The sequence below is a fragment of the Mastomys coucha genome, unplaced genomic scaffold (assembly GCF_008632895.1).
Source record: "Mastomys coucha isolate ucsf_1 unplaced genomic scaffold, UCSF_Mcou_1 pScaffold20, whole genome shotgun sequence".
NCBI classification, from domain to species: domain Eukaryota; kingdom Metazoa; phylum Chordata; class Mammalia; order Rodentia; family Muridae; genus Mastomys; species Mastomys coucha.
The window spans coordinates 80097883-80110250 of record NW_022196903.1 but is presented as its reverse complement, the minus strand read 5'-3'; the positions used below and the strand labels follow the sequence as shown (position 1 = coordinate 80110250).

The 12368-nt window shown below is 47.0% G+C and overlaps 1 protein-coding gene and 1 pseudogene across 2 annotated transcripts in view; one reads left to right on the top strand and one right to left on the bottom strand.

Moving 5' to 3' along the window:
- LOC116099186 overlaps positions 1-12368 on the bottom strand; it is a 74269-nt gene that overhangs the window by 3132 nt on the left and 58769 nt on the right. The gene's annotated exons all lie outside the window — the stretch shown is intronic.
- On the top strand, positions 11423-11952 carry LOC116099189 (annotated as a pseudogene). The gene has a single exon (XR_004122148.1). The product of XR_004122148.1 is annotated as a 60S ribosomal protein L26-like (transcript).

Genomic DNA, 12368 nt, shown 5'->3' with positions numbered 1-12368 from the left:
GAGGAGGGAGAGAAAGAGGGGAGGAGGGGGGAGGGGGGAAAGATGGGGAGTAGAGGGGAGGAAAGAAACAGGAAAAAAAGAACAAAAGAAAGAAAGAGAGAGAGAATATAAGTAAGTGTCGGCCACTAAGGTGGCTCAAGGGGTAAAGGTTTGCCGCCAAGCCTGATGATCCAAGTTCAGTTGTTCAGTCAACAACACATATTTCTGGCAAGTGTCCTTAGTTTTACTTCCTTCGTTGTGACCCTTGACTTACCATCTTTTGGGAGGGTTCCCTGTGGCTCTGAGCATCACACTATTTCTATGGGCACATGGGATGCGTATTCTGCTACTCTTTAATTTTCTGTTTTGTTTTGTTTTTTCTTCACTGCTGGGCATTGAACTCAGGGCCTTGGCAGGCTAGGCAAGTACCTTGCCAGTTGAGATACCTCCTTGCCCTGCTATGTAACTTCTCAAGCTTAATCCTGTCTCCAACCGACATTCACTAGATTGAGTAAGTCTCAGTTTCTGTTTGCTCCCCTCAGTGCCTAGAACGGAGCCTATTCTCAGCCAACAGCCCAAGAAAGAATGCCTCACTCCGTGGCCACACCCTGGCAGGCTAGCCAAGCTGGGCCGGCTGGCCTCGCGGCTTTGGCATCCGGCCAGCTCTCGGTCAGGCTTTCAGCTGTGTGTTGTGGTCTCCTGTCAGTCTAGTCTGTGAAGGTGTGTGGTTATCGTTGCTGAGTGACAGGGTTGTCTGTTTAGAGTACAGGATGCTGCTCCACTCCCAAAGGAAAGCCAGTCTTAGGGCATCCCATAATTAATGATCCAGTAAGTGTTCCCTCTTATTTCTGATACACAGTGGGCATTTGCCCAACACACACACCCACTCCTGCCTCCCTCACCTCAGCTGTTGGAGGCTTCCTTCCATAAACACTACTTCATCTAACCCGTGGCCTGCTCAGTACAGGCCAGCCCCACCAGCTCCTCCTCCCCTGAGCATTCAAATGAGCTTATAATTTAAACTAATCTGCTAGATGCCGGGTTCTCAAAGAAACCCCGGAAGAACCACAACCTGTCTTCTACTCAAATCTACCAAGCAAAGCCTCATGTTGCCCTTAGCTCTCTGATTTCTGTTACAGGTGGTGCACATCTGTACTCCTGGCACTGAGAAGGTAGAGGCAGGGCTGGTGAAATGGCTCCATGAGTAAAGAAGCTTGCCACCGGGGCTGGCGAGATGCCTCAGAGGGTAAGAGCACTGGCTGCTCTTCCGAAGGTCTTGAGTTCGGATCCCAGCAACCACAGGGTGGCTCACAACCACCCACAATGAGATCGGACACCCTCTTCTGGTACGGCTGAAGACAGCTACAGTGAATCATGTCGGAGCGAGCAGGGCGGGAGAGCAGCCACACACATGATAGCTCACAGCCATCTGTACAGCTACAGTGTACTCATACACATAAAATAAATAAAATAAATTTTTTAAAAAAGAAGAAGCAGCAGCTTTCCACCAAACCAGACAACCTGAGTTCAGTCTCAGGGACCCACATGATGGGATGGGAAGAGAGAACCAACTCCATTAGACCTCACTCTACGTACATACTAAGGCATGCACATGTCCCACACATGCACACACTAAATAAACAATGTAATTTTAAAAATTTAGAAATATCTCCTAATAATGCTAAATGTTTCCTGCTGGGGGTGGAGAGAAAGTCACTGACAGTCTTATGACAGCCATGCAGAGGCCACCCCTGACAAATGCCTCTGGTCAACTCTGATACTGATCATGGTGCCTCGTTTGTGCCCCTAGTGGCTAGATGTGGCATTGCAGGTGGGAATGCCAAGAGACCAGCTTCACTTCCCCAGGAAGTTGCGTTTCTCTCATCCAGCAGGAGAAATAATAAAAGCATGCTGGGCTGTGGTAGTGGAGACATCCTAGCCCTTCGAATACCAAAACTGCCAATGAAACAGGAGACCAGGGCAGACTGTGCCAGCAGCCTTGCCCTTAGAGAGACATGAGAGATCCATGTATCCAGTTGAAGAAGTCTAGGGAGAAGTCAGAGCTGGGGCCCTGGCACCCTTGGGGTGCATTTACTCAGAGTTGTTAGAAAATCACACTGCCCTGTCAAGAAGTGATACATTCTCTATGCTGCCCTGTGTGGTGAACCCTCCCTGGGCTGGTGCGGTGCTGGGTGTGTGCCTTTGGGCACAGCCCCAGTGTTGAGGATTCACAGAAGGTATACAGTGTCCAGTCACCATCAGACACGTGACCCAGGGGGAATTATTACCGCCTATGACTCAGTTCCTTCATTTGGGAAATGGGAGTGATAAGAGAGGCTGATTGGGCTGGGACATGATGTACGTGACTTACCAGATGTCAACAGTCATGTCATCTGTGCTCAACAAATGCTAGCTAGTCACATGCCCATTGTGTCCCTAAAGCTGAAACCTGGAAGCTTAAATGCCGATTGGCTAAATACCTGTGGCATTTCAGTCTATGGAATGCTGAACAACACTGAACCACATCAGCCTAGCCAAGTAGGACCTACTTAATAAGTAATGAGAAAAGCTTCTATTGTGTAACAGAAAATATATGTAGATAATTATATGTAGACTTAGAACTTATTTGGCATTTTATTGATTATTCATTATTATTTTCTTTTTAAGATGAGGTCTTGTGTAGCCTAGGTTAACCTCAGAATTTCTGGGTAACCAAAGATGGGGTGTATTTATCATCCCCCTGCCTCCACCTCACAAGTGCAGGGATTACAGAAGTACATCACCATACCTGGCTCATGTGACACAGGGATTGAATTCAGGGTCTCATGCATGCTAGGCATTGAGATTATAATTTGATTACATCATTTCCCCTTTCTTTTCCTCCCTGCAACCCTCTCATATACCCCTCCTTACTCTCTTGTTCTCTTTCTAATTCATGGCCTCTTTCTTCATTAATTGTTACATGTTTGTATATACACACATATATACACTCATACAACATATATATATGCCTAGCTGTCACCCCCTCACCCCATGAGCATGTGGGTGGCCCAGAGTGCACTAACCACTGAATTATTCCCTTCCTCTTGGTTTCTGACCTCCCCCTGCCCTTTCCACACCAAGGCAGTGGTCAGCTCTGCTGGATATTGCCCTGCCCAACAGGCATCTCACCACTCTGGTCTGTTGCTGGCACTCCTGCTGGATTCAGCCTTCAGCAGTGCTGTGCGGCCACGCAGTGTGGCCCCAGGGATAGACCTGAATGTACAAATGGATATCAGTTCATTCCCACTGGGCAGGAGGTGGCTCCGGTTAGCTCATGTGCCCAGAAGAAGCACTTCCCTCCCCTCACGGCTCTCTCCATCCTTTACATAAAACGATTGCCAAGGGTCTCTCCACGAATGCCCACAGGTGTGGCTTGCATAGCCTTCTACCACAAGCCTGGAGGCAAAAGATGCATAGCTATTTACTTATTTGCCTATTTATTCATTATTCAGACAGGTTTTTTTTTAATCTTTTTTTTCTTTAAGATTTATTTATTATTATATGTAAGTACACTGTAGCTGTCTTCAGACAGCACCAGAAGGGGGCGTCAGATCTCATTATGGGTGGTTGTGAGCCACCATGTGGTTGCTGGGATTTGAACTCAAGACCTTTGGAGGAGCAGTCAGTGCTCTTAACCCGCTGAGCCATCTCTCCAGCCCCTCAGACAGGTTTTCAAGTAGCCTAGAATGGTGTCAAACTTGCTTTGTGGCAGAGGATGGCATTGAACTCAGGATTCCTGCCTCCATCCTTGAGTACTAGGCTTTCTGGTATGCACCACCACCTCCACTCTTGGCTATAATTGATTTCTTTTTGACTGTTAACATTACATCGTGTGCGTGTGCGTGGGGGCGGGGTTTGTAGGAGTAGGCTCTCTGCTTTTACCTCATGAGCCTTGGGGATGGAAAGCAGCTGACAGGGTTAGCAGCTTGTGCCTTTCCCTCTCGGCCATCTCTCGGCCATCTCTCAGGCCCAAACGTTGCATTTCCTGGACACCTACTTTTTAAACTGAAATTCACCCCAGTGGCTTGTTCTATTCATATCCTGCTCTTAAAAGTAAACACTGTATTTTCTCTTCAACCCCTCCCCACATCAGAGATGTTGCTGGGATGAGGCCAATTTCTCTCTTTCATTTCACAGCACTCTGAAGCTATGGAATGTGGTGGGCACACCTTTAATCTCAGCACCTGGGAGACAGAGGAGGTTCTTTCTCAGTCTGAGGCCAGCCTCGTCGACAAAGCCTTCAGAAAATATCTGCTCAGGTAAACAATCCAAACACAAATAAAAGAGGAAGTTAGAACTCCAGCCCTTCATTCCCTCCCTTTTTAGACTTGATGGTTGTTGACAATTCTGGAGGGTTCTAGAAGTATTCTATGCAGATAATGTCATATTTTATTTATATACATAACTTTTGGTTGTTTTATTTTTATTTCTTTTTGTTTGTTTTCTTGTTTGTTTGCTTTTTGAGACAAGGTTTCTCTGTATAGCCCTGGCTATCCTGGAGCTCACTTTGTAGACCAGGCTGGCCTGGAACTCAGAAATCGGCCTGCCTCTGCCTCCCAAGTGCTGGGATTAAAGGCATGTGCCACCACTGCCCAGCTAGTTGTTTTATTTTAAAATGGGGGTCTTTCTGTGTATCCCAGGCTGGTCTTAAACTTAGGATCCCCCCCTTCCACAATCTCCCAAATATTGGGATTACAGACATGTGTTCCCATGAATGGCTTTATGTATAAAGTTTTTAAAGATAGGAATGACCCTGAGAACATACATAACAACACCAGGCAGACTGAGCAGCTAGATTCTGAAGCCAGCAAGAGTGCCAGCAACAGACTCTCCCGAGGAGTGAGATGCCTGTTGGGCAGGGCAATATCCCGCAGAGCCGGCTGCTCCCATGATGTGGAAAGGGGCAAAGGGAGGTCACAGACCAAGAAGAAGGGAACAGTTCAATGGTCACTGCTTAGCCTTGCCCACTAACACAGGGAGTCACGTACCCAGGGACACCCATAAGCTCATGGAGTGAGGGTGTGGCAGCCAGGCTGCACCTGGGACCACACATGGATGAACTCTGACCACGAGGGAAGTGTGGAGAATTCAGGCATGTGCAAAGCACCCCTGAGCCATTCGGTGATTCAGAGCCCTCAGACAGACAAGAGAGGTAGGGTAAGGAGGGGGAAGGGTATGGGGGGGTGCACATGTACAAAGGCCTGGAGCTGAGAGTACAGGCTTAGGGGAACTGAAAGCAGTTTGGGGAGTGGAAGATGATGCCACAGGCTGAGCAACACGTGAGGAATGTAGACTCTGTCCCCATGGGTGGTGTGGCAAGGCGAGGAGACAGCCAGGCAGGGAAATGAGATGATGGCATTGATCTGGAAGACCTTCTCCTCCACTGTTCAACTGACACACCCACCCAGCCTGGAGCCAGGAAATGAGAGCCTATCCCCTCAGCCAACATCCCCAACCCCCAGGCTCAGCCCTCAGCCAATGCATTCAGGGGTGCCAAGCATGTCCAACACCCCCACCCCAGTGATGAGTCTCAGTAACCTGTGTTGTCCCTCCTCTTCTGCATACTGAGTGCCAGAGGTCAGGAACAACTTCCAATGTGTTCTAGGTTGTTCCATCATGTAGTACTTGTCTTGATAATCACTCAATGCCCACTTAGTGAGAAAGAATGTGAGGATTCAGCTCAGGTGGCTTCCCACTGAAGATGTAGAGTCTAGATTGGAAACAGGCAGCCAGGGGGACCTCTTTATAGTGGTCTAGGTGAGAACTCATGACTGCTGAGCTGAGGTAGCAGGGAGGGAGGGGCAACCATTTCAGAGACAGAATGAGCAGGCCTGAGAGAGTTGATGAGGATGCCAGGTTAGGAGAAGAGGGCTTGAGGGCTTCTGGCTTCAGGAACCAAATGGATGAGGTAGGTGACTAAGAAGGGCTATTCTGGAAGAGGAGGCAGCACTTGAGAGGTGATGGAATCAGCTTAGACCTGCTGACAGGACAGTAGGACAGCAAGACAGTAGGACAACCAAGACTCTGCATCCCAGCTGGAACCATGAAATGCACTTGGAGACAGACACCCAGAGAGACAGGACTTGGCAGCCAGCAGCCTGCGGGTGATGGTTAAAGGTGACAGTGGTTCAGGGAGAGGAGAAACGCAAACCAGAGAGGAAGCCAACCCACAAGGGTGAGTTGAGGAAGAGCTATGGAGAGAAAGTCAGAGGTCAGCGAGGAAGAGAAGACACCCAAGGAAGCACGAGCTGCGAGAGAAGTTTCGGGAACTAATGAGTCCCGTGGCATGCAGGAGATGAGGGCCTGTGAGCTTATTTTCTCATTGGTGTGACAAAATGCCTGAAGAAAAGTAACTTGTTGAGGACGGGGTTATTTTTTCTGGCTCACAATCTGAGGGTTCAGTCTGTCACGGCAAAGGCGTGGTGGAGGAGCGAGAGGCAGCTGGTCACGTGGCATCCTCAGTCAGGAAGCAGAGAGCAGCAGATCCCAGTGTTCAGACTGCTTCCTCCTTATTCAGTCCAGGACCACTGCCGCGGGGCTGTCCTCCTTCAGTTAAGCCTCTCTGGAAATATCCTCATAGGCACATCCAGAGGTTCCCAGAGTGATTCTAAGGCCAGTCAAGTTAACCCTCACAGTCTGCCCATGTGTGCCTTACAGCAGAGAAAACTCAGGCTCAGGAGGCTGACCAAAGCAGCTGAGGCCCACAGACATACAACTAATGCTCCTCAAAACGATGCGCTCTTGTGTGCCCAAGATTCTCCCAAGGGTCCAAGAAATCAAGACCATCTTCATAGCAACACCAAAGCTTTCTTCAGTGTCCCATTTGAGGGCAGAGTGGCGTGTCTGGGGTTTACCACATGTCAGTGGTCGCAGCCACATTAGGAAAGGGTTGGGGAGAATGGGAGGATGGGGAAGAAGAAAGATTGGGAGGAGGGATGGAGGAAATATCACAAATGGAAAGCTACTACAAAGCTATTGTGACCAGCTAGCAGAGGATAGATAACTACACTAACAGCACATCAGGGACTAAAGCAATAGCATAGAATACCCCCAGATAGACTCTACAGTCAGTGATTTGTGACCAGGGTACCAAATAGCACAAGGGGGACAACTGGATAGGCAGAAGCAGAGAATGCAGCTGGATCTGAGCCTCACAGTACACAAAACACACACACACTCCTACTGGCTAGGATGAATGTGAGACCTGGGGGCTAGAGAAGTTGCTCAGTGGTTACAGCGCCCAAAGCTCCTGTAGAGGATCTGGGTCCAGTTCCTAGTATCCACATGGCAGCTCACAAGCACCTCTAGTCCCAGGGGATTCAATTCCCTCTCCCGTCCTTCTCAGGTACTGCATGCATGTGGTGCATACACATACATAGAGGCAAACACTCATGCACAGAAATAAAAGTAACTTTTTTTTTAAAAAGCAAAACCTGAACCTATGTAGCAATGAGAAGTGAACAGCAGAGAGGTTGCTGACTCTGGTCTAGGCAAAGGTGGTTTGGATTTGATAGCACAGGTATGAGAGGGAGGGGGATCTTCTTGGGCTAACATCCAGACAGCACAGGAAATGGTTAGAGAGCAAAGAGTGCTCCCCCTCCCCGGAACGGAGGATGTGGGCATAAATCATGCTTTGGAAGAGCTGGCTCAGCAGCTAAGAACACTTGCTCTTGCAGAGGATGTGGGTTTACTTCCAGCACCCACATGATGGCTTACAACCATCTGTAGCTCCAGTCCCTGGGACTCTGAAGCCCTCTTCTGACCATCTCAGACACTAGGCATACTTGTGGTACACACACATACATACATACAAGCAGACAAATCATTCATATATACAAAATAATAAAATGTATAAATCTAAAAACATTTCAAAGAAATTGCCATAGAAAACAAACAAGAGCTCAGTGGTGATGGTGCACACCTTGAATCCCAGCACTGGGAGGCAGGGCCAGGCAGAGCTCTGAGTTCCAGGCTATCCTGGTCTACATATACAGAGTGAGTTCCAGAATAGCCAGGGCTAAACAGATAAACCCTGCCCCCCCCCAAAAGGAAAGAATGAAAGAAAAAGAAAGGAAGGAAGGGAGGGAGGGAGGGAGGGAGGAAGGGATGGGGAAAGGGAAAAGAAAGAACAGGAAACGCAGCAGTCAGAAGACAGCCAAGTCAAGGGAAGACTAGACAGAGAGCCTGAATAGACATCTCTCAGTGGAGGATGTATAGAATACCAGCAGGCTTTGCAAAGGCCCCCAGCTTCCCTAATCACCAGGAAATGAAATTTAAAACAATAAAGTCAGGCCCAGTGCCTACCCATCCAACCTATTGCCAGCACTCAAAAGGCAGAGAGAGATCCACAACCTGAAGGCTAGTCACAGTGGGACTGTCCAAATAAATAAATGACATAATTTAAAAAACCACTTCACGTCAGTTGGGATGACTATTAACAAAAACACTAAAAGTGTTGTCTGGAAAATGAAGAAGATGCATTATTGGTAGGAGTGTAAAATTACAGAGCCATTGTTAAGTTCCTCAAAAAATTAATAAAACTGGGTTGGAAAGATGGTTTAGTGGTTAAGTGCACTGACTGCACTTCTGAAGGTCCTGAGTTCTAATCCCAGCAGCCACATGGTGGCTCACAACCATCCATAATGAGATCCTTTCTGATGCCCTCTTCTGGTGTGTCTGAAGACAGCTACAGTGTACTTATATATAATAAATAAGTAAATCTTAAAAAGAAATTAATAGAACTTTCATATGATCCACCAATCCCAAGCCTAATTATATAGCAAAAAGATATTGAATTAGGGGCTGGAGAGAGGGCTCAGCAGCTAAGAATGCTTACTCTTGCAGAGGACTTGAGTTTAGTTCCCAGCACCCAAGTCAGACAGCTCTTAGTTCCCTGTGACTCTAGGAGACTCAGTGCCCTCCTCTGGCCTCCACTTGCACTGCACATACACACACAAATAAAATAAAATTTTAAATAGGAAACCAATACATTAAAGTGATATCTACCCTCCCAAAGTTCGTTGGAACATCATTCACAAAAGCTCAGCTGAGCTATGGAAATCATTCACTGATCCAAGAATGGATAAAGATATGATGCACTGACTATTGCTCAGCCTAAAAAAAAAAAAAAAAGCCAGACATTGGTGGTGCACGCCTTTAATCCCACCAGCACTTGGGAGGCAGAATTTGAGGCCAGCCTGGACTACAGAATGAGTTCCAGGACAGCCAGGGCTACACAGAGAAACCCTGTCTCAAAAATAAACAAACAAACAAAAAAAAAAAAGGAACCCTGTCACTTGAAAAACCATGAACTGGGGCTGGAGAGATGGCAGTTAAGTGCACTGACTGCTCTTCTGAAAGTCCTGAGTTCAAATCCCAGCAACCACATGGTGACTCACAACCATCCAAATTGAGATCTGATGCCCTCTTCTGGGGTGTCTGAAGACAGCTACAGTGTACTTACATATAATAAATAAATAAATCTTTTTAAAAAAAGAAAAACCATAGGGTATCATGTTAAATGAAATTAAGCTAAGGACAAAGGGAAAGGTAGTTGTGTGGGGGTGTGAAGCACAGGAGCCTAGAGTTAGACTGGCAGTCAGAAGAGTCTCTCTAGGACTAGGTGAGAGGATGGTGGTGACAGGACATTTGTCAGGTAAATGGAGAGAGGATGTGTAGCACTCTGCTGCCCACCTCTCCCTTCTCACCCCTCCCCTCTCACCCCACCCTCTACTCCCCACACTCTGCCCTTCCCCTTTCCTGGTAGTTCACTTCTATTTTCAGATCACCATTTTCTACTTATTGTTTGAAACATGGTCTACTATATACTCTATGATGGTTTCAAACTCCCAATCCTCCTGCCTCAGTCTCCAAGAGGCTTAGATTATATAGATTAAGAAAATACATACCACTGTACTATTTTCTGCCTTTAACATGATAGTGTTACAGACTCAGGGATATGTGGTACCAGGTATGCAATTCTGGTCTCTTTTAAAAAAAAACACAGAAATATTATAAGAATATGTTTTTGGTTGGGGGGGGCTTGTTGTTGTTTTTGTTGTTTTGTTTTGTTTTTCAAGACAGGGTTTCTGTATAGCCCTGGCTGTCCTGAAACTCACTCTGTAGACCAGGCTGGCCTTGAACTCAGAAATCTGCCTGCCTCTGCCTGCCTCTGCCTCCCAAGTGCTGGGATTAGAGGCGTGCGCCACCACTGCCCGGCTATGTTTTTGTTTTAATCCCAGGTGTGGTGTATGAGGCTGCTTCAGATTGTTAAAGCAGCGGACTATGATTTGCCCCATGCTCTAGCAGAGGTGTGATTTTGCAGCTGCAGATGGCTTCTGCAATTATGTGACGTTTGGAATCCTGGGGACTTTTTAGAGGGCATATAAGTGCTAGGGCCCTGAGAGGCAGAGTTGTTGGTTGGTTGCTGTTGATCACGGTTTGTTAAGTAGTCATACACAAAGAAGAAGAAAGAAGAAATCAGATATCCTGATGGCAAATATCAAGCTTGCCCCAAGGAACTTGACACCCATAATCAGCAGGAAATAGTGTAATGATACATCGCCCCCTTTTCTTCCTATTCTTTCTCTACCACCTAGTATCAGGCAGTTGAAAGGGTGGAAGGGGGTAGAGAAAGGAAGAAGAAAGAAGAACCCACAAAGTAGCCGAAGTACAAGTACAAGGAGTTCTATAAGCAAGCAGGCTGAGCAAGCCATGAAGAGGGAGCCAGTACGCAGGACCCCTGCAGGGCCTCTGCATCAGCTCCTACCTCCAGGCTCCTGCCTAGCTTGAGTTTATCCTGAGGATAAACTATTATATGGACTTGTAAGTGTAATAAGTTCCCGCCACATTGTTTTTGGTCATGATGCTTCATCACAGTAATAGTACTGAAAGGAAAAATTAAAGCTTTAGACCTGTGCTGACTAGGAAGAAAAGTTATGGGCCTAAGAATCCATCACAAGCTGGCCCAGATTGGCCTGGGAAGGAGCAAGCAAGTTGTTAGATATCGTAAGAGCTGGCAGGTCAAGAAGACATAAAACTATAAACATAGAGGAAAACATATCTAGGCAAACGAGGACATGTCCAAGGCCCAGGCCTGCAAGGACGTGCCTGGTGGACACTAAGTAATGGACCATCTGGTCCTCTCAGATATGGTTTAAGGTCAGATGCTTTGTTGACTCAGATTAACACCAACCTTAGGAATTTTCCACTCTGTTCTGCACGTAATAGTTAATATTTGAACTAGCCAATCCTGTATGGCCACACTGATCTCTTTGTTCCCTCAGACTTTTTCCCTATATAAACCTCTAACTTTCAAGCCTCGTGGTCGGCTCTACTATCTCCTGTGTGAGATAGGTGTGGTGACGAACCGGAGCGCCTCGAAATTAAAAATATCTCTTGTAGAATCACAGCCGCCAAAATGAAGTTCAATCCCTTCGTGACTTCTGACCAGAGCAAGAACTGCAAACGGCATTTCAATGCACCTTCTCACATTCGGAGGAAGATCATGTCCTCCCCTCTTTCGAAAGAGCTGAGACAGAAGTATAATGTTCGGTCTATGCCCATTCGAAAGGATGATGAAGTTCAGGTTGTTTGAGGACACTACAAAGGCCAGCAGATTGGCAAAGTGGTCCAAGTGTACAGGAAGAAATACGTCATCTACATTGAATGAGTCCAGCGAGAGAAGGCTAATGGCACAACTGTCCATGTGGGCATCCACCCCAGCAAGGTGGTTATCACCAGGCTAAAGTTGGACAAGGACCGCAAGAAGATTCTGGAGAGGAAAGCCAAGTCCCGACAAGTAGGAAAGGAGAAGGGCAAATACAAGGAAGAAACAATCGAGAAGATGCAGGAGTAGACACATCTCATGCACGGCTTTCATTAAAGACTGCTTAAGTAGTAAAAAAAAAAAAAAAAAAAAAAAAAAAAAAACTCTTGTAATTACATCAAGATGGTCTCTCGTGATTCCTTGGGTGTACGTCCTCCTGACCTCCTGAGATCTGAGTAGGGGGTCTCCCCACAGGGGTCTTTCAGTACCTAACTAGAACAGGGGGCACTGCCATGGTGTGTCTATGGAGGTCACATGACAACTCTGTGGATTCTGTTCTCTACTTCTACCTTTACATGGGCCCTGGGAATCAAATGCAGGCAAGTATCTTTTCCTGCTAAGCTGTCTCGCCAGTGCATTTTACCTGCTTCTGCATGCTTCTGAGTTCATTTCCTTCAGGTAGGCATACAGGAGATAAAGAATCTGTTCTGGGGCTGGCAAGATGGCTCAGGGGGTGTCTTAGTCAGGGTTTCTATTCCTGCACAAACATCATGACCAAAAAGCAAGTTGGGGAGGAAAG